This window comes from Vidua macroura, chromosome 36 (genome assembly GCF_024509145.1).
Source record: "Vidua macroura isolate BioBank_ID:100142 chromosome 36, ASM2450914v1, whole genome shotgun sequence".
Lineage (NCBI taxonomy): Eukaryota > Metazoa > Chordata > Aves > Passeriformes > Viduidae > Vidua > Vidua macroura.
In genome coordinates, this window is record NC_071606.1 from 312,191 (window position 1) to 334,248 (window position 22,058).

The following is a 22,058-nucleotide window of genomic DNA, read 5'->3' on the forward strand; positions in this document are numbered from 1 at the left end:
TCAAGGCCCAGGACCATGTTCCACTCTCCATTATGTTTTTGCCCTGGTCAGGTGGGAGTATTCAAGGGTGAGTGAGACTTCTTGAGCAATGCTTTTCCCTCCGGGTGCAGATCAGCTCTTGGAAGGGAACCGGGGAGTCCCAGGGGATGCGATGTTGTCATTTCTGCCCTGTCCCGGCCCCACTGGCCACCTGCTGTTCTTCGACCCAACAGCAACCCCACAAGGGAAGGATTCTGGGGGGTCCCGGGCAAGACAAACAGCTCTTGAACCTTCCCCATCTCAAGGCATCACTGACAAAAGCGCACGGGCTCCTGAATGGGTCCTGGACATCCCTGCCAAGGATGAATGGAGACTCAGTGACTGTCCCTTTTGGATGCTGGGATGAACATAGGGCCTCTTGCTGCTCAGGGAAGGGATTTGTGGGGTTTGTTCCTGCCAAGCAGAATTGCCTAGAGCAGGTTGGAAAGTCTGAGCAGCCCTTCTGCTCTGCCTCACAGACACTGGAGCAGGAGTTCTCCTGCAGAAATGCTTTGGGGCCTTTGGGCTTCCTTCCAGGATCTGTACCTGAGCTTCCTCACCACAGGGAGGTTCCCCATGCAACCTCCTCATGTCCAAGCCGCCAGTGCTGCAGACAGAACTGGGGGTGACACATGGGCTGTGCCACCAGCACCTTTCCTTGGAGCAGCAAGAGGCTGACTCCCTGTGACTGGGACAGTGGCTGGAAACGAGAGGGAAAACACATCCTTCCTGAAAGGCTGCACAGCCATAGGAACAGATTCTGCTAAACTGAGACAGAGCCCTGAGGGAAGCAGGGACATTCCCATGGGGTCCCCAAAGCTGGGGGGCCAATCTGCCCACACTGGGAGCCTCCGTGAATGTCCAGCTCGTTCTCCTGGGGCTGTCAGCACGGGGTCCATTGCCATCCGGTTCCATCCCCCTGACTGGCACTGATCTCCAAGGAAGCCTGGCCCAAAGTTCAGCCAAAGCCTCAGCCAAAGTTCCCCAATTAGGACACTGCGGAGTCTTGCACAATTCCTTTTCAAGATGATGTCAGCATATCAATGACATCATAGCACTTGTCCATCTAGTCAAGAATCCCCCATGGGGACACTCTGCTCTCTCATCCATGGAGCACAAAGCAGCAACATTCCAGAGGAAAATCTTTGCCCATGGGCAAGTTCCAGAGCAAACAGTCAAGGCAGTGGCCTGAAATGTTTTCCCAGCTGGGTCACCAGAGATCCCAGATGCATCCACAGTGTCCCTGTGGAAAGAGAGAAGCAGGAGCCTTTCACTAATTTCAGTTATGTCAAACAGGAATCGCAGCCATGGACATGTCTCGGGAACCACTTCTCCACTTCTTTTTTCCTACTTGGAACCTGGGGCAAAGATCTGGTTAGTCCTGGGGGAAAAAAAAAACAAACAGGGACACTGGGATTCTCTGTGACTCAGGCAAGGCTCCCACAGGCTTCAGCACCCAAACCTTTGACCCCCACTGTGGTTCTCCTGAAAAATATGAGTGTCAATTCCCAAACAGGGCCACAGGAAGGTTTTATGGCCGGGCAAAAGTTAGAGGAGTGGCATGTGGTGAACAGTTGAAAAAGCAGAAGTTTCCAAGTCCTTGAACTTCAGAGGCTACAAGGAGAAAGCTTGAAGTCTTTATGGTCCATTAATCTCTGTCTTCCCTCTGTTCATCTGGCACATTCCAAGTCCAGAGCAGATTATGGGAAGGAGACCTGCAGGAAGAGTTGAAGGCTCATTGCCAGAGAAAGGAAGAAAAGGGGAAGGAGGGAAAAGAATTCCAATTGCTTTTTTAGCACTAGGACCACAAAAAGCTCTTCACCCATTGTCAACATCGCAAGGGTGAGGCACGTTCCTTGTTTCTTACGCTAAAGTGCAGTAATTTGGAAATTGTGCCTGGATTAGAACAAAACCACAGGCCAATAAGTGACCCACTTTGGTTCCCAAATCAGAAATCATGCAACTTCTCCCCAGATGTGTTTCCCTGCAGTAAAGAAGGCAGATGGATAACTTTTGTCCCAAGTTCCTTCTAAGTTCATGACTTCAGACAAATTGGAACCGTCCTGGCAGCACAAAAGCAGCCACAATGAGCAGGATCAAACCCCCAGGTCATCCTTCAATGCACTCGATCCACACCTTCCACAGCCCAGCAGCAATTCCTGCCTCTGCCCCCCGCGCTGGGTCAGCCTGAAGGGATCGCTCTGTTGTGCGGGGCCGGCTCCTGCAGCGCTCGGAGCCGCTCTGTGTCCCGCAGCTCCACAGCTGCGGGGCCTGTGCCACCTCTATTCCATGGCTGTAGTTCCTGTTCCACCACTGTTCCACCTTTTCCATGCTCACTCCACTGCTGCTCAAAAGCTGTGTTGTGCTGTTTCAGCACACTTGCTCTGCTCCTCCACCACTGCTCCACTGCTGCTCCAACACTGCTCATCCACCACTGTTCCACTGCTCCTTCTCTGCTCCTCCCCTGCTCCCCTGTTGTTCCACGGCTGCTGCTTCTGATCGAGTGCTGCTGCCACAGCTGTGGTGTCACAGAGAGGGGAAGGTTGGGGTTGCCACAGCTGTGGTGTCACAGAGACAGGGACAATGGGACTGCCACTGCTCGGGTGTCACAGAAAGGGAAACACTGGGGTTGCCACGGCTGTGGTGTCACAGACAGGGGAACTCAGCAGCTGCCAGGGCTGTGGTGTCACAGAGAGGGGAATGTTGTGGCTGCCTCACAACGGTATCACACACATGGGAATGCTGGGGCTGCCACTGCTCTGTTGTCATACAGAGGAGAACGTTGGGGCTGCCAATGCTGTGATGTCATAGAGAGGAGGATACTGGGGCTGCCTCTACCGTGGAGTCATAGAGAGGGGAATGTTGTGGCTGCCAAAGCTGCGGTGTCACAGACAGGGGACGCTGGGTCTTCCACTGCTGTGGTGTCACAGAGAGGGGCACTTGGGGCTGCCACATCTATGGTGTCACAGAGAGGAAAATGTTGAGGCTGACACTGCTCTGGTTCCACAGACAGGGGAACGCTGGGGCTGTCATGGCTGTGATGTCATAGAGAGGGGAATGCTGGAGCTGCCATCCTTGTGGGGTCAAAGACAGGAGAACATTTGGGGCTGCCACCCCTGTGGTGTAATAAAGAGGGGAATGTTGGGGCTGCCACTGCGGTGCTTGTGGCAGCAGCTCTCTGGCCACAGAGAGCAGGCACAGACTTTCCCAGGCATTTTCCTGGGAAAGGCTGGGAGAAGATCAGAGAAAAGAATGAGAAACAATTCTCGTCTCCACTTGTTGCACCTGCTGTTGTGCACATGTGGAATGTGTCATGGAGATTTGTTTACCAAAGGGTGATTTTGTAATTGGACACTGGGTGGTGTTTGGCTGGATTGACCAGTTAGGTCCCAGCTGTATCGGACTGGCTGTAAGGGTTGCTGAGTTTCTTAAGTACAGTATAATAGAGTATAATATGATATAATAAAGCAATTGATCAGCCTTCTGCAGTCATGGAGTCAATGCTAATTATTCCCCAGCTGGGGGCCTGTGGCAACAGATGTCTACCTGGAAAGGGGCAGAGGATTTAATACCTGTTAGTTTCATAAGAGATAAGCACATCTTTATTATCTGGGTCACTTGAATACTTTGAAGAAATGGCAAAGTTTTCCCACCAGGAACAGGAATTTCCTGGCCCTACTGTTTTCGTCTACTGATGGCAGGATAAGAAATACTGATCTTCCCCTCTACCGATGCCACCAACATTCCGTCTGATATTTCATGACCTTCTTCCTTCAGGTGTTTCCAGCTCTCCTGGTTAAATGGCCATGTCTGAGGGCATCTCTTCATTTACAGCAGCTGCATCTATGTCCTTCCCATTGCTCCCGGATTTCCTCCTGCACCTGGTCTCTGCTCATTCCAGTGCATCTCCCTTGACTGGCTTCATGCTTTGAGCATCAGGGAGTTTCCCAGTCTTTCAGAAGTTTAAATAACTCCTTACTCAGCATCTTAGTTGTAGTTTTATCTTTTATATCACCTCTTTTTATGACTTTGACTAAAATCCTTCCTGTATGGCAATGCCTTGTGGATGAGGGACATGTCAGATGCTGCTGGAATGTCACAAGGAGCTGAGGGAAGGGTTTTGATGTGTATTAAATTTAAATATGTCCACATTTTTGCTGTTGGCCATGAAGAGAAAGCTTTCTGTGCCTCTGAGTCTCAGCAGTTCCTGGGCCCTCAAAGGACACAAACCTGATGAGTTGTGGTTGCCACTCCAGTGGCTGCACTTGGACCTCCCTCCATAGCCAGAGCAGAGCTCCCTTGTCCCACAAAGTCCCTGGCACTGGAGGGATGAAGGAAACAGGACAGGCTGTGGGGATCAGGGGCAGGGCAGAGCCAGGCAGAAGGACTTTTGCATTTGGTGGAGCTGTGCCTTCCCTTGGCTTTGTTGGCTGACAAGAAATGAACATCCCTCTGTGTCTCGGGCAGCTCCTTCTCCAAGGAAAGCAGGTGGGAGTTGGAGCCAAGGAGCTGAAACCGGCAGGTGCAGCCTGGGCTGCAGGGAGCTCAGATTTGCACAAGGCTGCTCTGAGTGCCAGGGCTTGGATGGGGGAAATGCTGGGGTGGGAGCAGGGACAGAGTCAGATTGATTGTCATCCATGAAGGGTCTTGATTTTCCTATCTATTCCAACTGCAGGAGGAGGTACTTGGATTCAGTGTCAATTGGAGATTGCACATAGCCGTGTATTAACAGGGAAAAAAACCTAAACAGGACCTAAAAGATGTTTTCTCACTGTCTTTTGAAATATGATAGATTCATTTTGAATACACTTCAAGGCTCTGGAGCAGGAAAATTCAGCAGCAGCCTCCAAGTTGCTGAGGAGGTCAGCAGCCCCCACTGAGGCCATCCCTGCCCAGAGAGCCTGGGGGAATGGGCAGACAAGGAGAGCGTCCCTGGGGCTGGGCAAGCAGAACTCAGAGGCACCAAGGGCACCAACAGCTGGGAAATGGAGTGTGGAATGTGGCTGTGAAAGCCCTGCCTGGGTTGTGCCAAGCAGGACAGACAAGCCCTGACTGCCATCCCCCAAACAATTTTCTCAAGAAAACATTTGAAAGGAGTTACAATCATTTGTGTCCTCTGAGTTGGATGTCCTGCAGAAATACCAACAAGAGATTCTCAGGAGCTCAAAACAAACCAAACAGCCTTTAGTGGCAACTTGAGAACATCAAAGAAACTTCGGGAAATGGTTTAATATGACATTCAATCAACAAAAAACACTTCTCAGAGCATTAACTTGGGCCATTCAACTTCACAAACTCTAAGCCTGTTCAATGTTAAGTTAATCAAAATTTGCAAAAGGAGAGAATTAGAAGAAGACACAGCAAGAGAGAAAGACAAATAAGATATGGAGAAGCACAGACAGAGCTACCAGCTACTGGATTCCAGTGTTGTTGAGATGGAAATTCCAAGAAGAGGTAGATGAGAGCACAAGATGTGTGCTTGCCTTGTGGTCAGCCTTGAATACCCCTTGGTCTTCCTGGGCCCTTCCCCCAGCTGGGACTTGGGGTCATTTGGTCACTCAGGAGCTGGGCCGGGGCTCCAGAGGTGGCTGTGGAGCATTGCCTGTGCTGTGCCAGGGACTGGCAGCCACTGCTGGGCTGGGAGAGAGGCTCTGGGGGGATTGGGGTTCCAGGGCAGGGCAGTGCTGGGGTGACAGGGCAGGGCAAGGCTGGACCTGCCCCTTCCTCCCCCCCACACAAAATTATTCAAGCCAACAATCTCCTCCAGTCTGTCACAATAGGGGTTATTGGAGGTGGAACCCAAATTTGGCCATGGGCACCAGGTCGAGAAGGACAGCTCTTTTCCATGGGAAGGAAAGCACGGAGCCATCTCCAGGGTTTTGGGGAGAGATGAGAGGTGACCCTTGTGTCACAATGGCCCCTTGCTTCCATGACGCCCCAACGTGTCATAATGGTCTCCATGGTTCCATGTGGCGCCACAGTGTCACAACGGGACCTCACAGTGTCACAATGATCCTTACATTCCATGGAGCCACACAGAGTCAGTACAGTCCCCTTGGTTCCATGAGCTCCAGCAATGTCACAGTGGTCTCCATGATTCCATGAGGCTCCACAGTGTCACAATGGCTCCTTGGTTCCATGGACCCTGTGCTGGTGCATTCCCCCCTCCCCTTCTCAGCCCCCCCTGCCAGCTGAAAATGCTCCTTGGGCCTCAGCCTTGGCCAACAGCCCCTGGGCTCAGCTCCTCTGGAGCTTATCACAAACACTGCCTGCTCCAGGCACTGCTGCTGCACTACGAGCTCCTGGTTTCTTTAGGAGCAGCCCTGGGAACTGTTTTTGTTCCCTCAGTGGCACAACATCCCTGTTCTCACACTGCCAGAGAAAGCTGTTGATGCCAAGTACAGCCAGGATGAACCATTGCTGGGACCGAAGCCCTTCTCTTGGGGCCCTACAAACTGCGCTCCAAAAGGAGCCCCTTGGAGCTCTCCTGGGCCAGCCACCTCCCTCTGGTTGGGGCGTCTCCGATCCGGGAACTCTCCCGTTTGCTGCACTCGGGGGATCCCCCAACAACGACGGAGCCTGGGCCGATCCCCCCACTCCTCCAGGCTCAACCCTTTGCCCGCTGGGGAGATGCCACAGCCTCGGCAGGGAGCATTTCCCTGCCCTCAGGGGAATTTCTCTCAGGTGCCTTGCACTGACTCTGTGTCTGTGTGCACACACGAGTGCGTGTGCTGGGGAAACGTGGCAGAAATGCTGCTCTCTGAGGGGTTTGAGTGCCTTGGATAGTTGAGTCAGTCAGGCCTGTAAGGAAGGTTAAGTCACAAGCTGTAAGCTAAGTTAAATGCTGCTGAGAGTTGTTCTTTTCCTAAGTTGTTAAGTTTCAAATAAGTTATAAGCTAAGTTGAATAGGTTATAAGTAAGGTTAAATACTGTTAAGTGCTGTTCTTCTGCTAAACGCTGAAGTCTAAGGTATCAGTCAAGTCCTGCTGAGTTCTCTTTAGCTTTTAGGCCGTATTCCTTTTATCCTTGCCCTCACTGTCCTTTAGGCACACACACACACACACACACACACACACCCAGAGACACATACAGACAAACATGGACACACAGACACCGGGGCAGTTCATGGCTCATTTCTGGTTTGATTGCCTGGATTTTGTTTGGTTTTCTTGTTTCTTTGTTTCCTTGGTGTGCCTGAAGTTTCCAGTCAAGAGCAGAGTGCCTCTTGCCAAGGAACTCTGTGGTGCTGTTGATTAATATTAAATCTGGTTTTCACTGATCCCATGCCAGGGATTTTTTAAGTGCTCTCAAACCCTCATTCATAACAGGGTGGAGAAGCCCTGGCCCTGGGGGACACAGAGACACTGTGGGGGGTCCTTGTCCCCCTGTCCCACCCCTCACAGCCCTGACCCCCCATCCCCATGTCAGGCTCTGGGGTCGATCTCGTGGAACATCCTCTGGGGGAGGCTGTGCTGCCAGGGGTGGGGGGACCGGGTGGGACAGGGGACCCTGCTGTGCACAAGCAGCGTTGGACTTCTCTGGGGGGAACTGTGAGGGGGGCAGAGCTGTAGTGACCTCCCCAGTGACCTCACACATGCCCTGTGATGTCACACAGCCCCCTATGATGTCACAGCTCACTCAGGGATGTCACAAACCCCCTTGTGATGTCATAGAGCCAACCCTAGGATATCACTCTGCGATCTCATACAGCTGCGCTGTGATATCCAGAAGACTCTGTGACGTAACAAAGTGTTGTAGTGTACAGCTACGCAAATGGAGCAAAAAAGCTTTGTGAATTTGAAATGGGAGTTTCTGTTTCCTAAACCTAAAGCTGGAGTTTCTATTCTGTATTTTTACGTGTATTCATCCTTCCCCCTGAAGCTATTCCCATTGGATTTTACCTATAATGTATTCATACTGGGCATTGTTCTATTGGTTTCACCTTATCTCTTATTTTCCCCTATACAACCTGTAACTCAACCCCTAATCATTGTCACTTGTACGTGCGGCGTTCGAGCAAATACAACCTACTTTGGACTGCACACAGGTGTCCAATCTCTTGAGTCTCTTTATCCCGGTCATGATTGCGCTCTCTAAACAGCTCTGTCCGTATCAAACGAACCCACAAAGGTGATTGCTGCTTCTCTCCGGCTGCTCCCGGAAGCGCCTGGCCAGCGCCCCGGGAAAGAGTAGCTGGGCGAAAACAAGGAAGTCGGAGAGAGAAAAGAACAAAGCAACACTGCCAGGCTGGTGTAGAGAGTGACAACGTTCCCTACTGCCCTGATTTTTTAAAAGTGTTAAGTTTTCCTTTGTAGTTCTTTTGAAAGTTTTGAAGTTCTTTTAGAAGTTTTCTATGCCTTCTGATGTTTACATATTTCTACTGGAGTTCTCAGGCACTCTTCATGGAAATAATGATTATTTTGCATTCTTCTTTGTGGGAGGAGAGACTTGATGGACTGTTAGTTTGACCAGTGTGGTTGGAGAAGTAGCAATTTCATCCTCCAATCCACTGTCACTTTTAGAATTCTATATATTGCAAAGTCAGAAATAAAATTAGCTCTTTTTCTCTTTTGAACATACCAAGCTTCTGTGGACTCATTTCGCGTCCAGTAGCGACAGTTCCCCCTGGGCCTCCTTTGCTCAAGACTGAGCCCTCCCCAGCTCCCTTTGTCCTCTCAGCCATTTCTCATCAGATTTACTCTCTAGACCTTTAATCAACTTCCTTTCTCTTCTCTGGACTTGCTCCAGCGCCTCAAAGTCCTCCTTTGGATGTCGCCAAGCTGGGTCAGAGGGCGGAGCTGCTGGAGGACAGGAAGGCTGCAGAGGGCCCTGGACAGGCTGGATCCATGGGCTGACACCACTGGCATGAGGCTAAACAGGACCAAGAGCCGGGTCGTGCACTTTGGCCGCACTAATCAGCTGGGAAGCTGATTGACAAGGGCTGAACCTGAGCCCAGGTGTGCCCAGGTGGGCAAGAAGGCCAACAGCACCGGGCCGGTCTCAGCAATAGTGTAGCCATCAGGACCAGGGCAGTGATTGTCCTTCTGTGCTGGGCACGGGTGAGGCCACGCCTCGAGGGCTGTGTCCCTCTCTGAGCCCCTCAATAATAATTAAAGTTTCTCTAGCTTTATTCATTATTTGCCTCCTTTCCCTGCCCGGCTGTGACTGGAACTACACCAAAGGGAAAGTGCCTGCAGCCGAGGGAAGGCTGTGGTTGGGTATCTGCTTCTGTTTGTCGTTGCTGTTGTTTGTTTGCCTTGTTGTACACACTGGTAAAGAACTGCTACTCCTTTTCCCATAGCTTTGCCTGAAAGCCCCTTAATTTCAAAGTTACAATAATTTGGAGGGAAGGGGGCCACATTCTCCATTCCAGAGAGCTCCGGCAGACACCTGTCTTTCAAACCAAGACAAGCTGACAATTAACAATTTATTAACAGTTGTTTATTAACACTTAACTGACAGTTATCTATTACTTATCAATCTAATCAACAAGTAGTTAATTAACTTAGCTAACTAAAAGGTAGGACAGAGGTGTTCACTGGAACTTGGGAGGGTAGCTGCAGAGGTCTCTGGTGAAGGGTGGGAGACCAGCAGCAGCAGCAGGCACTGACGGATGCTGGAGCTGACACAAACGCTGTCACTCAGGTGCTGCTCTCCAGAGCACCTCCTTCTCGGGTCCCTGGCCTTACTCTGTCTGCTCTAATGGTTCACCCTGACTCTTCTGCTCCCAGGCTCTGCCTTTCACCATCACCCATGCCATCTTCTGATCTGGCTTCAGGTTAGGAATCCTAGGAAGAAAGGGACTGGTGTTAGCCAGAGGAACATTCCCAGCCAGCTGCTTTCCTGTCTCCTTGCAGGGCTCACAGTGTTGCATCCTGTCTCTGTGCAAGCAGCGAGCAGCAGATTAAACAACTGCAGTCGCTGCATGGAGGCTGCAGAGGTGCAAGGGCAGGAACATGAGCAGTCAAATGCCTGGGGACCAACTACAGCACATGTGGAGAAGCAGGCCTTGCTTGTCCCAAAAGGAAGCAGAGTTGGGGACTGGCTGGTCCCTGGATCTCTCGTTCCAGATTTTGCAACCCCCCAGGAGCTTACTGTTTCATACAGTGTCTTTTCCCAGTGCCTCCCCACCACGGGATGAAAGATGATGATGAAAGATGATGATCTTTCTGTGCTCCTGTGGGTGTTTCTGCCATCTCTGGGGCTGCCTGTCTCCAGGCCCACCTCCCCATCCCAGTCAGAGGGACTGAAGGGAGGGTGCTAGGGGATGAACCAGGCTGGGCTTGATGCCCAGCAACAGGACAAGAGGCAATGGGCAGAACCTGAACAGGAAATTCCACCTGAACCTGAGGAAGAACTTTCCTGTGCAGGTGATAAGTTGCCCAGAGAGGGTGTGGAGTCTCCCTCGCTGGAATTGTTCCAGAGCCCTCTGGACACAACCCTGTGCCATGTGCTCTGGGATGACCCCGCTTGAGCAGGGAAGTGGGACCAGATGACCTACCGTGGTCCCTTCCACCCTGTCCCACCCTGTGATTCAGTGATACCCATCAGTAGCGTGAGTTGGCAAGTGTGCAGACGTTTCCCACCTGCACAGCATGGTGGTCTTAAACATCCCCGTGCACTGCGGGCAGAACTGCACGTGAAAGGTCTGCTTCTGGCCAGGAGCGATGATGCCATGGTAGGGGCTGATGGAGAAGACCTCATGGACAACATCTGGAAAGACTTCCAGGGAGGGGCTGACATGATCCTGCTGCTCGGACTCCTGCTCCTGCTCAGAATCCTGGTCCTGCTTGGAATCCAGCTCAGAATCCTGCTCCTGCTCGGAATCCTGCTCCTGCTGCTGCTCGAGCTGCTCCTGCTGCTGCTGGGAATCCTGCTCCTCCAGCTGCTCGGAATCCTTCTGCTGCTTGGCAGGCTGCTGCAGCTGCTCCACTTTAGGACGCGTCTCAGAAGGATGGTCCTGCTCCCACCGGAAAAGACACAGCAGCTTTCTGCAATGCTTTACAGTATCATAGGAGAGGAACCGACCTGCAGGGAGGAAGAGGACACCTTTCAAAGACAAAATCCTGTGTTCCCAGCAACTCGGCCTCCTGCTGCAGGTAGGTGCGGGAGAGCTGGGATGCACTTGGAGCATCTCTGGCCAAGGACTTTCAGCGGGAAATAGAGCGTCTGGGAGCAGGGTCTCTGCCTGCAGCACACACTCCTGTGCCAAAGCAGGAGAGCTGCTTTTAGACAGTGACTTTGCGCTTGCCCTGGAGTGGGGAACTGCACACAGACAGTGGCTGCAGGGCAGCTCACTCGTTACACCACTGTTTTTCCCAGTCTCAGACTTGGTGAAGAGATGATCTGATGTCCCCCTTCTCAGTCCTGACCCAGCACGTGGCTCTCCCAAGAGCCTGGCTCAGCTCCTTTGCAGAGCAGAAGTGGCAGAGCAAGAACAGAAGGGGCTGAAAGGCAGAGGGGGACAAGGAGAAAACTCTCCAGCTGCAGCTGGGAAGATGCTGATGAAAGTGGATGTGTGGACAAGGATGAAAAAGCAATTCATGTTTTGGAGTGAAAGTGGCAGGCTCTTCTCCCCAGGCCCTCAGCTACCAAGTGAAATGGTCTTACGCATCAGAGTGGTTGAGTATGGCTTCTTGGCTGGTTCACTCTCTGCAGCTTTCTCCCAGAAGTATTTCAGAGCTACCTCGCCTGTGTTGTGCATCGTGAAACTGAAAAGCAAGAAGGACGAATTAAAAAAAACGTCCAAGAAGTATAAAGCAAATAGTACAGTAATATTGTCTGATGGACTCCTGGGACTGACTCCTGGTACCACTTTCTCCTAAGGAGCATCTTCTTCCCCAGGCAACCCTGCCATGCTCAGACTGCTGTCCAGGGTGGCCCAAAACAGCATTTCCAAGTGTGGAAGTTTAAGAGAAAAGGGCCAAGATGGTGCCCAGGACATTGAAGCTAAGGGGCTTGCTCTGGACTTTAGGTCTTGGTTTGACTGCAAACTTATTTTTGAGCAGATGAGGACAGGTGACACGCAGTGGAAGCAAACCCATGGCTGTTCTCAGCAGAAAGGTATGGCAGCACTGAGCCTCTCCTGAGCACCATCTCCCGCTTGGCTTTGCGTGCACGTAAAAGGGCCTGTGCTGGTTTGGGCTGGGGCAGGGTTCTGGGAAGCAGCTCTGGGCCAGCCCTGGGCAAAGGCAGCTCCCGCTCGCAGGGCCCTGCCTGGCCTGCAGCACTCACGTGGCTGTCCTTGTCTGGAAGGGCAAGGTATCCTTGAACAGAACCATGTCCGTGTTCAGCTCAAACTGGGCGTAGGCAACAACAGCACTGAGGTACACCTCGGCCTCCTGGCTGCTCTCCTCCAGCACAGCGTGAGCCGCTTCCGGGACTGTCTCGACCGCCTGCAAACAGAGGAGGGAGGAATCACTGAGCAGAGCCCACAAGGTCAGGCTGAGAAGGGGATCTTCTGGCCTCCAAGATCAGCCTCATAGAGGGACCCACATTCACTTTTACTTCCCTGGAAAGCTGACAAAATTGGGACTGCTCTGCTACAGTAGCTGTTTCTACCCACTGATCCAAGCGGTCACTAGCACAGCTGTTAATATCCCCATGGAGACTATGGCTGCGTTCTAGTCCCTGTACTTCAGCCTTGTAGAGGGACTGGCTCTTTTCCGGGTCCCCTATAAATCCAGCAGGTCTCAAAATTAGGATGAAGTTCCCCTGCTGGAGCTCTGTGGATGGAGAACCCCAAGACTGAAGAGTTCTAGAAAGGATCTTATTCTTCTTGTCTTAGGAGAAAGTGCTCTCCAGATGTCATGTCTGGAGCAACTGCTGGGAGCTGGGGATGGGCATTTTGGGATGGGAAAGATCTCACTAGGAAAGTCTCCAACTGCAGATGTTCTGACAGAAAAGAGGATGGTTTTGAGGCCTTAAAATGGTCCAGAAAGAGTTTGGAAAGAGCCTCCACCCAAGATGAGCGCGTTTGGCAATAATGTCAATAAAAGCAGGCGTCTCTGGAGTCTCCGGACTCCTCCATAGAGTCATACAGTGCCTGGGCTACTCCCTGATGAGATATCCCACACAATACAGAGACCACAACCAAATTCTCATGCAGACAAAACTTGGGGTTCACCAGCATATGCAGGAGAAGTGGATTTCTCTCCACTTCAAAAGAAGAGATGGAGTGCAGCAGACTTAACTCCTTGTTGGTGAAAAGGCAGCAACCAGATGAAGAGATTTCTAACACCGTAAAATGGGATAAAGTCGTAAACCATTGCCTTCCATTCAACAGGGGCTGCAACACTTGTGCTTGTGGCACAGACTGATGGTTTGTGTGTGGCTGAAGGTCTCTTGCCAAAAGGCTTCCCCATCTTGCGTGAGTGTATCCGGTCACTGCGCTTCCACCTCTCCCCTGGAATGCTCTGCTGGTGAACCTCATGGCTGTCCAATGTCCAGAGGAAGCAGGGGCTGCTCAGCCAGCAGTGATGGTGTTCTGGTGGTTCTTTTTGTAAAAGCTGGGTTGGCTTTTTTTGCCGGTTTGCTTCTTACCTTCTCTGTTTTAGGCCACTTGGCTGCCGGCTCTTTCCTGGTGGTATCCTTCCGTGGGACAACGCACATTTGGTCATCCCAGTCGGGAACCTTCCTTTGTGGCAGCTCAAAGTTGACCTTGGTCACCTTACATTTCACAAGGTGCCTCCTGAAGGTGGCTGGGACATCTGATTTCAAGGTCACTGTGATGTCCTTGGCACAGCCAGGATGGAGGTGTCCCACCTAGGGAGAATCAGGGAGTCAAGACCAGACTGGAAGCGCTGCCAAGGGCAGGACTGACAGCAAAAGGGACTGATGTGCTGAGCAGCTGTGCCAGGAATCTGCACCTCAGAGTGGATTTATGTGAAGTTTGATAGACAAAAGTATGAACAGAAGGTGCCACCTCCCATAACATGAAACCTTTTCTGCAAGGCTGGCAGCCTTGGCCCAGCCAAGACAGGGACTCCATCTCCTACGTGGCACCGGAACGGGCTATCAGTGGCATGTGAGGACTCCCTGCCAGCTCCCGGGAACACCAGGGCAGGGCTTGAGCAACGGGGAAAGACAGAGCAGTCCACGCTCACCTTGGGGGAGAACTGGAATGGGGCGCCTGCCTCCCACTCAAAGTGCATGACCTTCGTCTGGCTGTGGTTGCTGATGCTGAAGGTCCTGTGGCAGGGCTTCCCGAGAGCACAGTCCCCAAAATTGATGTGATTCACTCTGACAGCTGTTAAGGAGGAGAGCGAGGGATGTCAGCATGCAGGGAGCCCCACCTGCCCCCCTGACGTGCACAGACAGCTGCATGTTCAATGCTTCCTTGCTCCAAGCCTTCCCTGCTCCGAGAGGGAGTTCCCCAGGCAGTTTCACCACTTCCAGGGAAACACCCTGACACATCCCAAAGCCAGCGACGTGCAGCACAGCACACACTGCTCTGCGTGCATGGCTACCACGCCCACAGGCCACCAAGTTCCGTGGGTGACAGCCCAGGCCTGGCTAGAGGGAGGACACGCATGATCAGCCATTTTCCTCTTCCTTGCTCCACCTTGGCAGCCTCTCCTCTCTTACCATCAATGACGTCTTTCTTCAGACTGATCTTGGCATTTCTCTCCTGTGCGTCTTCCTCTAGTCCATTGAGGGTGAATTCGTCCTTGTGGCCTTCACCCACCAGCTCTATGAGGGTCTTGACAGACCAGGTGTCCCCCACTAACACATGGATCTTCCCTTCCAGATGTTGAGCCAGGCTGGGTTTGAAAATGACACCAAACTCTGCTGATTGCCCACAAGGCAGAAGGAAGAAAGGCTTCTTTGGGGGCTTGCTCTCTGCACAGCAATGGAAATCAGAGTTAGGTGGTACAGCTGCACAGAGGAAAGATTTCCACAGGATAGATGAGGAATAAGAGGTTGAAACCAGCTGCCTTCTAAGCACAGGTTCTACCCTCAGTGGTTCCAGACCCTCTTCCTCTGTTCACAAGACTGCCACCTCCAGACACAGCACCACTTAAGCAGCTTAACCTCAGGCTGATGCCCAGCCCTCATTCCATCTGCTTCCAGCCAGCTCCAGCCATATGCAAAGCTGAGCCAAAGAGTGCTTTTGGCTTCTGCTGGCTCTCTGTGTGCTCAAGGGCTGCGTCTGTCCAGGCTGGTACCTTCCCACGAGCAGCAAATAACCTCAGAGGGTCCACTGAGGCAGTGATGGTCCCCCAGAACTCAACCCACCATGTCTAGAAGAACAGAAGAACTTCCTACAACTTGCTAGGAGGAAGCCCTGCAAAAATTCCCCAAGAAAAGCCTGGGGGACAGAGAGCCCAAGGAAAGAAAGTGTGCCTGACATCTGGCTGCTGCTCAGAGCAGCCAAGAGCAGGGCACACGTTTTCCCTCTGTGCATGATCACACTTCTTGGTTAATGAATTTACCGTTTCCAACGGAGCCCTCTTCCGCATCTCCAGCGTGGAATATCCGGAGTGCGGAGGCCCTGCCTTTCAAGAAGAATGCTGCATGCTCATCCTCCAGGAGTAACATAAACTGAGAAAAGAGAAGCCAGAGCACAACGATACTGGTGTGAGGACAGGATGGCACAGGGACTGACACCGCAGTGCTGCTGCCCCCGCATGGGAGCCCAGCACCTCTCCCACTGCAAACAGCACTTAGCACAAAAGCAAAGTCAAACCAGCTGGGGAAAAAGGGTGTTCAGAGGCATCTGGATAGAACTGACACAGAACCAAACAGCACAGAAAGTAGCAGGCAGAATGTAATTAAAACACATCTAAGTCTACCTAAAATGTAGTAAACTAGGATCAAATACAATCTGATGGAACTGGGAAATCACACATGTCCAGGAGAACAAAAAGTGACCTGAGAGGTGGGGGGGAGAAAATACTCCACCTCCTTTCTTGTCTTCAACTTAAAGAAGAAAGACTGGACAAAAAATTTCCAAGAACTCCCTTCTTGGGGAACAGACGTCAGTCACTTGTTTAAAAAGAATTCCTGACACCTCTTTCCAGGTTGGCCATGTTTTCTGGGACCCTTCCCCTGTGCCACAAGCACTTGTTCCCAAAGCAGAGCGTTCCTCGAGCAGGTCCTCCTCACCTTGGCAGGTATGATGCCATTGTTACGGATGACCAGGGGCAGCGTCTCTGAATCCCCCAGCTGGAGCCGCTTGAAGCGCAGCACGGCGTTTCCCCTCTTGCTGCGAGCGCTCGGGCGCACGACTGTCAGCTGCGGCTCGTGCCCCTTCCCGCTGATGGTGAAGGTCAGGGTTTGGGGTTTGATTTTCACAGAGCTGCAGGAGAGGCACAGAAACAATGTCAGCTGGCACTAAGCCATTTCTCACTGGGCAAGCGAAGCTGCAAGGGCCACCCACAGTGTTATCCCTGCCTGGTGCTCCTGTACCCCACAACACAGCCCCCCACCTGCCTCTTCCCAATCCACGCAGGGCCATTCACAAGAGGAATCTGCTCCAAAGAGCCAGAGCCTTCCACAATAACAGTTAAAAAGAATTATTTCACTTAATTGAATCATGTAGCACAGCTGGTAAGTAAGGAGGCACCAGATGAGATATGGCAAATCCCCTGGCTGTAGTGAGACCAGACTTATGCAAGAAGCAAAAGCACAGCATGAAAGCAGTGCAAAAGCAAGAAGGCAAAAAGAAATCCTTGTCACTATCAGTAAAGATCCACCGAGGTGGTGTTTTGCTCCCTCTCCCCAGGCCAGGGATGCAAAGGGACGATAGCCCAGGTCTCCTGGCTGCCTGCCACATCCCAGCCACGGGCTGGTGCCTCCTCACACCGGAAGGGTGGTGCAGGGCTTCTCCTACCTTTTGCTTTCCAATGCGGATGCCTCCTTGGGTGCTCGGCGGATGCGGAATTTGAAGCCGAGCATGCCTTTGTTCTCCAGCACGACAGTCTGGGTCTCCTTGGTGCCCTTGATCATGGCTCCGAAGTCGATGGGCGAGGCAGGCTCAATGCTGTACTTGCTGTACTCAGCTTTTGCTGACACCCTCACTGGGATGTTGGCGACAGCCTGGCCTCCTCCACCTGAGCTGGCATCTATCACCTGTGTCCACAGGAAGGGTAGTAACCGAAGCAAAGAGGCCAGCCTCTACCCCAGCCTCCACCCCAGGCCTCCATCCGTTTACCCCTCCCTGTCTAAGCACCTCCTCCAGAGTCAGATTCTCAGCTCCACTTAGGAAGCCTCCCAGATGGTTTTGAAAGCCTTTGTTTGTGTATGTAGGAGAGAGGATTCTCCAGTTAAAGCCCTCCTTCCCTTAGACACCTATCCTGTTTACGCTCCCAAGACACCGTGTGGTAACGCAGCCTGGCCCAGGCAGCTCACCTGGCAGTAGAGGATGGGCTTGTTCTTGAGGAGGATTTCACTTTTGGGGTGGAAGAGCAGCTCAACATTCACACCACGCTGGGAGGCAGTCAGCAGGCCCGACTGAGGCTCAACAGTGAAGTGGGATGCCACATTTTGCATCCTGGGACCTGCACCCTTCAGCGTGAAACTGGGGAGAAAGGGCAGGAATGGAGATCTCTGCAGTGCAAAGTTATAGGTGCCACCAGCACAGCCAGGACTTTGCATAGGACCAGAAAAAAAGAAAAGGGAGAGTCCAGCTCTGCCCAGATCTTGACAGAGAGTGCAGACAATGACGAGGTTACTGCAAGAAACCTTGAGACCAAAATTTGTCATTCACTCCTTTACAGAGTCTCAGAAAGAGAAAGGAGGTGACCATCAAAGGAAGGCAATGCATCTCAGCATTTCAGTGGCTGAAATTTTGGGGCTCTCCTTTGGGCTCCAGCTGAGCTGTGAAGAACTGCTGGTTTGGGGCTGGATTCTCTGGTAAAATAATTGATATTAGAGAGCCCAGGGTTTGTATTTACCAGGAGGCAGCCAGCATGGAAACAGGTTCTAGCCATTGACAGAGGGAGAATTCAGGCCTGGGAACCCGAGGAAATGCTCACTACCAGGCAGCTGGACTCACCTGTACTCAATGTTGTATAGCCCTTTGTTCTTTAGAGTCAGGACTTTCTTCACGTTATCCAGGACATGAATGGTTCCAAATTCCAAGCTTCCATCTGGACCTGCAGAAAAGCCACAGAGTGAGGTCAAACACGGTATTTGTGAGCTGCTGCAGAATACACCAGGTCACAAGCTACACGGAGGTCTCGGCACAAAACCCTTTCCAGCAAGTTTCTGTTCTTGGAAGTGTTTCCCAGCTCCTTGTCTGCCCTTTCTCTTCTCACTCAAAATATCTGCAGGCTCAGTAGTTAAGGAGCTCGGCTCCCACTTCCTCGCTTCCAAGCAGAAATCCAGTTACTTTAGATGCTGTGCTGAGCCTGTGGGGGTTGCCAACTGCCTGTTCACGTCACTGTTGTTTCAGAGCCCCCAGATCCAATCTGCACATGAAGCTGCACACTTCAAAGTTCAGAGGGGGGAGACTTAAGGCTGTCAGTGCCCTGACAATGCTTTATGCCACACAGCTTGCAGGGTATGTGCTTTATCTATCCATGCCATCCTTGCATGCTGTCCCATCCCATCCCATCCCATCCCATCCCATCCCATCCCATCCCATCCCATCCCATCCCATCCCAGTGCTTTGGTCACCCAAAGGTAATGCAGTGCACCTGGACTGCTTTGTTTGGGAGGCATCCACTGACCTTTGGGCATGTCGATGCTCAGAGAAACGTCATAGACCTCTGCAGAGATTTTGATGTTTTCAGCCTGAACAACCCCCACGATGTTTTCTGGATCTGAAACCTGAGGCAGCAAGAAACAAACACTGTTGAGATTATTCTTTTGGTAGACAGCCTGTAAGTCCTTGTCTCTGCTGGCTGCTTCCCCTGTGGCCTCCCTGGCTTCGCAAGCGTTGGAGGACTCCCAAGCTTTGCTAACCTGTTCCTCTCATGGGCTGCCCCAGTGGGATTCTGCTGCAGTAAAAAACCCTCTCAGCCCAACTCTGCACTCTACAGCAGGGAGAGCCTCTTGGAGAGGCACAGAGATGTAAGAACAACCACAAGAAGTGTCAGGTGTCTCAGAGCAGGTGGCATTGACAACCCTCTCCAGTCACCTAGCACCTTCTCGGAAATGCAGCCCCTAAACCATGGGGAACAAAATCCCAGGGGGAGAGTTTGCTGCACCATGCAAGAGCTTCAGACAAAGTCCAGTGTAGAGATCACGCCGCAGTCTGCACAAGCAAACAACAACCTTCAACCACCCACAGGGACAAGGCTGTGGAACAGGCTCAGGGTGCAGTGTCTGGTTATCTGGGGGGACGTGTGATTTATTAAAGAAATATGGATATTGATCTAGTACCGATACCCAACTGTGATGGACAAAAACTCTCTAACAGTTTAAAGTTAGGAAGTGTATGCTTATTGCGACGCCGGGCAGCGTGCGGGATAGCTCCCAAATACACACCGCACCTTTCAGATGATTACAGAGTCCTTTTATCCACACAAGTGTTGAATACCCAAAATACAAATACACATTCATAATTTAGTACATCCCATTCCTCGCTTGATATGCTAATCATTTCAAAAGCTATTAAGCATGCGTAGTTTGTTCCTTGAAATGGGTCGGTGGTCCCTTTCATGGGGAGGGGTCCCAAAATGAGGAAGTAAATGAAGTCTTCCTCATTCTGACCTTTCTATCTTTTCAATGCAAATATGACAAATGAACCTTGGTAGAACTCCCATTCCTTGTCTTCAATTGGTTTCAGAACAGAGGAGGCCCACAATTGTCTTAAGTTGCTAAAAGCTATTTGTCAGTTTCTACATTCTTCATTATAAACCCAGCTAACTAACGATTGTGTTGACAAGCAATCAATTATTAGTTAACTACTAACTCTTAACTTCATCAAGGCCTACTCACTGATTTTAATTAACTCTAGTAAGGCAATATCTCTAAGTAAAATCTTAGCTCCTCTAAAATCTCTAAATCCCTTAAAGTTTATGTTTCACATGGATGCACTGCATGCTCTGGCAAAGGCTGTGTAGAGGCAGAAGTTGGGGTCAGAGCACCCTTGTGCCTGTCGGGTGCAGCTCTTCCTGAGCCTGTCCCCAGCAGCACAGGGCTGCTCGCTGTGCCCCGCTCTGCCAGGCAGGGCACAGCCCCTCTCACCTCTAGTCGGAGGGTCTTCTTCATGCTGCCAATCTGCCTGGCCTTGAAATGCACCGTCACTTCAAACTCAGAGCGGGGAGCAATGGTGCCGTTATCTTGTGACAAGGAGAAGTCCTCAACAAGGTCATCCAGCCCACTGAGCTGCCAGGCCATGGGCAGCAGGGTGTAGTTTCTCAGGACCAAGGTCCTGCTGTCGGTCCTGCAGAGACAGGAAGGCACTTGGCATCAGCTGCTGGACGGCCACACCAGCCTCCCCACTGAATGCAACTTGGAGCAGCTCCATCCGTGCCCTGGAAACCCGAGGCAAACGTTTTCTCTTTGTCACAAGTCTTGGAGTGCTTGTGGGATGACTGACCTGTGCAGAAGCAGCTTGTCAAAGGACAGCTCCAGGGGACTGACCTCCAGCTTCATGTGCACCCCATGGCAGCACAGGCTGAAGACCACTGGGTTGGGGTTCTTCCCAATGCTGCAGATGAGTTTGTCTTCCAGGAAGCCAGGGGAAGTGGGGTATGCCCAAATGGTCAGCTCCTGGCGCCGGCCCCACAGGAAGAAATAGAAAGAGCTCTGCGTGAGAGCAGGAGGAGCAGCCCCTGGGCACTTCTACGCTGCCTGCTCTGCCTGCCCTTCTCCTACCTGCTTCTCCTTTGGTTTCAGTGCCATGCTGGCAGGGTCCAAAAGGAACGTCTCTGCTCCCCCAGCATTCTCAAAGGAGAACTGGACCTCTACGTCCACGGGGGAGTTGTTCAGGATGGTTAAATTCTCCGAGTTGCCGGGACAGTTCTGGGCCTCGTACCTGTCCACAAAAGGGGAAAGGGCTGCAGAGCAGACTGTTGGCTTTGCCACACATCGAGGAGAGCACCGTGTGTGCCGGATCGGTCCGTGTCTCACAAGCGGGACGGGACCCCGACTGGTTGCAGACTCAGGATTTATTATCTGTCTGTGTCATACAAGCAAAAAGCAAGAGGCACAGAGAAACAATAACATCCATGCAAACACAGATCAGAGATAAGATGGCAGCCCATGCAAAGCCTTTTTCTACATATTCTTTGGACCAACAGCATAAAAGAAAAGGTGTAAAGTCATTACACTCTAACCAATTAGAAAAGGACCCACGTGGGTTTAATATTAAAAAAAAGGACTCCTATGAACTTCAAACAATACAGAATAATTAATTATTTAAGATGGAAACTTTTTCTATCTTAAAGCATATATCTAGGACTTTTCACATCTTGAGCTATCAATAAGTTCTTGCTCTTTCTTGTTCCTTATGATAAATAGAAATGTATTGACTTGGTTCTTAACTTCCTAGCTTCCCATGAGAAGGTTTTGAAATTTCCTAGCTTTTCTCAGCTTTGTGTCTACTTTCTGGGGCCTTTCTGCACTTTCTAAAGTCTTCTACCTTTTTATATTCCTACATGTGTGCACCCGAGGAAGTGGTGCTGGAAGACCCTGCTCTAACAAACAAGTGAGGGAAATGGATCCCAGTCAGGGGCATGGGCGTGTGCTCATCCTTGCCTTACTCTGATGCCTTCCCCTGGGCTTGGTGCCTCCAGCCCAGAAGCCTGATGATGCTCAGGCCACTGCCAGAGTTTTTAATACAATGGAAATTCAAAGGTGCCTAGAAAAATAACGCTTCAGCAGGCACTTGGGTTCTTTCCCCTTCTTTCTTGGGCTGCCTTCCCTGCAGGGTGCCTAAAGAAAGGCTTTTGAAAAAAGAGTTTTGCTAATTTCTTTCATAAAAGTCATGAAACTGCTTTGGATTTGATGGGTTAGCTCAAAGGCTGAGAAAGAAACGTAAAGCATCAATTCCCAAGAGGAATTGAGGCCAAAAGAGAACAAATGACCCTTCTCTCAGGTGTGGAAATGACTTTGGAGTGAAAGGGTTAAAGAGGCAAACAGAAATC

General features: G+C 51.3%; 1 protein-coding gene and 2 long non-coding RNA genes across 3 annotated transcripts in view; 1 reads left to right on the forward strand and 2 right to left on the reverse strand.

Moving 5' to 3' along the window:
- Positions 1 to 22,058, forward strand: part of LOC128821200 (zinc finger protein 208-like) — a 1,118,338-nt gene that overhangs the window by 289,352 nt on the left and 806,928 nt on the right. The gene's annotated exons all lie outside the window — the stretch shown is intronic.
- On the reverse strand, positions 11,015 to 12,369 carry LOC128821210 (uncharacterized). The gene is made up of 3 exons (XR_008441038.1): positions 12,253 to 12,369; positions 11,629 to 11,729; positions 11,015 to 11,046 (listed from the first exon to the last, which is right to left on the reverse strand). It is a non-coding gene; the product is annotated as an uncharacterized LOC128821210 (long non-coding RNA).
- On the reverse strand, positions 13,629 to 14,657 carry LOC128821215 (uncharacterized). The gene is made up of 3 exons (XR_008441043.1): positions 14,605 to 14,657; positions 14,124 to 14,266; positions 13,629 to 13,782 (listed from the first exon to the last, which is right to left on the reverse strand). It is a non-coding gene; the product is annotated as an uncharacterized LOC128821215 (long non-coding RNA).